Raw genomic sequence first — 4,600 nt, forward strand, 5'->3', positions numbered from 1 at the left:
CTCTTCAAATTGTAACATAACACATACGTCACACGTGAGAGATTAGGTGGTCACACAAAGCAAGAGGGTTGGCCCCACGTGGCTCACATCGAACGGACGCAAAGAGGGCCAAAGATGATCCATCGCCCCGCCCGACATACCATCGACCAATTTCAAAACCCCATTTTCCCGCGCCGTGGATTTACGGTCGATTTGAATAAGCGAAAAAAAAAGTTTCAAGAACTCGCACTGATTCGGAATTCAAGTTTCAGAAGCGAATCAGGCCCAAAAATAAAAGAATATGCCAGTGATTGGAACTTCGGAAATCCAAATTATGGAACTTGTTAAAAACCAAGGGGTCGACTAAACGTCAGGTACTTGAAATGATTTCCCGCGTTATTTTTGAAGTTTTTTTTGCCGAAATATATCGATATGAGATCTATTTTTGAAGATCTCGTCGCGAGGGATTTAATGGTGAAAACGGATCTTCAATCGGATTTTTCATTTAAGAGATAAAACATTTTAAAACCTGAAAATCCGAAAAGATTCTCGCATGCATGCATGCGATGATGTGGCAATCTATTTGCATTAGAGACGTGTGGTGCGTCTCCTTTCCTGCCACACATGTGGCAGTTATCGACGTCCGTGAAGAAATATAGCTGGTTTCTATAGAAAAACTTAATGGTACATGAAAGTTCTTTCAAAATCATGATTATTTTCTCACTCGCATCATGGCGCATGGTTAGCAACTCTTTTTTTTGTGCGTTCGTCCTGGAGGGCCAAGCAGGCTCACCAGAGAGGGGAATCACACCGACAAGATTGCATCCGCCTGGGCTCACCCAAACTCACTCATCACTGCACCGGCTCTGCCGTTGGGGGAACCCAAGCGAGATGAACTTATTCTATCCAAACACAACCTCTACTATAGGAGAGGCTACTCAAGAAAGATTAAATTATTTGACCATACTGCATGACAGTTGGCTCTTCTGGTTGAATTCAGAAAGCACAACCAAACCAGCCGACACATGTCAAGCTAAATGACCGAAAATTGTCGGAAATTCAATTTGGCTACTGAGAGCACGTGGTCCTACACAGGAAAAATAATTTTTGAAATGTCAAAAACATCCTAACAATTTTTTTTATGTATTTATAGTCATATCCAAATGCTACCTGCAAAGTTTTAGGAAAAAGGTTAAACATTTTGGCCTGTGCAAAATAAACAAAATAAATTTGAACACCAAGTGTTATCCCAAATTTGTATTTTTCATCGGCGAAACACTATGCTCCATTTGCACGAAAATCTTTAAGCATGCTTGCGACACTAACACGAACATTCACAAAAAATTATGAATTTTTCGAAAACATTTGACCACTTTTTTGCGGTACTATTTATCGGGGAGGAAATGCTCTCTTGAGCTAAAACGCCCCTCCCAAAAAATACATCATATTGTATTCTGGTTTGGATTAAGAAAGCAAACACCACGACAATTTGAAACTCATTCATTCATGCCCTTCAAAGGAAGCATGATTTTCCAAATTCTGATATACACCTGGGTCCATCCGAGCTCACTCTGCAACTGGTCCAGCAAGATGAGCATATTTTGCCAAACACTATGCTATGGGGACAACTCACACCATAACAGTTTGCTCTACTGGATGAATTAAAAAGCACAATCAGAGGATGCTCTAATCATCATAGATATGTTCAAAAATTACATCATACATAGTATGAAACATATTGCACTTCAAAGGATGCATGATTTCATAATTACAAAATACAGCACCCCAACAACAGTTGAACAAAACAAACCTTTATACACAACCATAGCCATTTCGAAGAAAAAAAAAGAATCCAGATAGTATATAGCACCAGCTTTCTAGACAAGAGCATAATTACCGGCCTCGATAGATCGGCCGATAATAATAACCAGAACCAACTCTTTTGTAGGGTTTGGTATACTTCAAAGATCGTTTCATCAAGACAAAAACCATTTTTTACTAGATCCAAAATGAGACCATGGTTGATGGTTGTATTGTGTATGATTTTGATAGAGCATACCAATATATCGTAATATATATGTATGTACCTTTCTAGGTTTACATGGCCAGAGAGATTGTTGAACATTGGGACAAGTAAAAAAAGAGATAGCTTATTCAAGCCAGGTAACAGGCTTGCATTTAGATGAATGCATGCCTTTGGAAGGAGGATTGATCAACTACGGGCACTTGAGCTTGCCGGTCTTTGAGTCGACCAAGTTGGCGTAGCAGGGGCATTCACTACGGGTCTCCTGGCCGGTGCCGGAAGGGACGCAGTTACACTTGTCGCAACAAATATTGCAGTCTTTGTTACATATCTTGTTCCTCCAGTTCTGCGAGCAACGAGCATTGCACGCTGACGGGCAATCTGCAGATCATACGACATTGAATCCATTTGTCAAGATACCACATCAAATCAAACAAGACAAATTAGGTTTTGTTTGTTGATCAAGGACACGTGCATGCATCCATGTACTGATGTGCATACCTATCTTCGGTGTCGGCTGAGCATCCGCAACCATGAGGAGGGCGGTGAGGAGGAGAGTGGCGAGTATGATGACATGCTTGGGGAACCCCATGGATGCAGCTCAAGAGAGCAATTACGTATGACCTATACGACTTCAATTGTTGATCGAGCTACTGATATGTCACCCAATATATCTACTCGTATATCTATATCTATATATACAAGTATAAAAGACCCAACGAGACAAATTCTAGTAATCTCGTCCATCAAACCATGTCAATCCAACGACCGACGAGCGCTCAACATGTTTAAGAATGCAATTAATATCATACCAAAATATCAGTAATCAAAACATTAGCACACAAAGAATATCCTACCTAATATATGCGTGCAATTAATATACCACCTAATGTTAACGTCCATTGCAAGCAAACAATTAGTAGTACAATTAAAATGCAAAACCTAATTAAGGGGGTAATAAAATTAGGTGAATCCTGTAACGTCTTATTTTAACATCTCATTATACTACCATTGCTTCATATTCTGGAGAATACATAAGTTAGGCTTACAAAAACTGGAATGTCAAAAGCTACATAAGCTGGCAGCAGACCCGACAATAAATTCGATATGCTCACACGATACGAGAGGATAACCATCACATAAAAAAAATCTTACTCTGGATTGTGAATTATTTAAATAGGGTAAATTAAAATTTTGCCTTTCATGCTTGAGCCTAGCTAGATTTCACTAGCATTAAATCTATTTGGTTGCTTTGGGGCACAAAGATATCTTTGGAATTATTTAGAACCTTAAATTCATTTTTGGATAATATTTATAATGCCACCTCACACATTTAGTAAAGGTAATTTATTAAATTTTTGGGCAGTCGGTGTGGTGGACCAGACGGGATTTTTTTATCCCCAACCACTTCTTCGGTGCGGGCGGTGGTGCGGGGGTGGTTTACAGCGGCGACGCGCCGGCGGCGGTGGTGGAAGGGTTTTGGCGACCCATTCTGTCCGGAGTTGCGTTCATCGGCGGTGATGGTGGCGGAAGGGTCTTGGCAACACATTCCCTCTGGAGTTGCTCTCATCAGAGGCGATGTTGGTGCGTAGGGAGGCAATAGCGGGAACTACGGCATCGCGCGGGTGGAAGAAAGATGTGTTGTGAAGTTTACTCGGCTGGGCAGTGTTGAGAATTTTTAGCAGCCACGGACCAAATTTTCGTCGGAGATGTAAATTTTAATCCTCTAACCAATTTAGGACTTCTGCTAGGTGCGGTTTAAAAGAGTAAAGATGAAATTTTACTCCTCTTTTGCTTTTTAGGGGATCGGCTAAAGGTGCCCTTATGTAGCTTAGTTTTTTGTTCCTTCACATGAAATAACAGTCTGTTGCGAGCCAGCAATATAATGTATGACCACTTAGGGGGATTCAATTGCACCCAGACCACGTGTCTTGCCACGGTACCTCACGGCTAAATTTTGAAATGAAAACAAATCTTAGCCTAGATTTAATGGAAAATAACTAGTCTAGCAAATAAGCTCTAAGGACATGCAATTTCCTTCCCCTACTTGTGAACTGAAAGTTGCTTCTCTTGGATGGCTCAAGTAAAGACCAGAGGCTTGAATCTATACACAACTCCGAGGCAACCACAGCATACTTCTACAGCCTCTTGACCTTCAGGGGAGTTGTGTGGCCTTTTCCAGCCTTCATCTGGGATAGCATTATTCCATCCAAACACTGGATTTTCCCATGGCTCGTCTTCCATGGACGGTTGAACACTAGAGATAACATGGTCAGGAAGAATTGGCGTTCCATTGCTCCCCATGATGGTTGCGACCTGTGTCCGGCAACTGAAACCATTTCTCATATTCTGCTACGGTGCCAGGCGGCATCCGCTCTCTCGCGCTGGGCGACAGGACCTCGCCTACTACTCACAGGATGTGTGTGTCTTCGCTCAGACTGATGATGCTAGAGTCAGCTTTGGATCACCATGGCATATCTTCTTAGCAGCTTGTGCTGTCAGTCTATGGAATTCCCAAAACACGCGTATTTCGATCACAAGAGTTGCACTATCAGTCGTCTTATTACTGCTGTCTCGGACACTCTCAAGCTCTGGAGC

This window comes from Triticum dicoccoides, chromosome 2B (assembly GCF_002162155.2).
Source record: "Triticum dicoccoides isolate Atlit2015 ecotype Zavitan chromosome 2B, WEW_v2.0, whole genome shotgun sequence".
In the NCBI taxonomy this organism is placed as follows: domain Eukaryota; kingdom Viridiplantae; phylum Streptophyta; class Magnoliopsida; order Poales; family Poaceae; genus Triticum; species Triticum dicoccoides.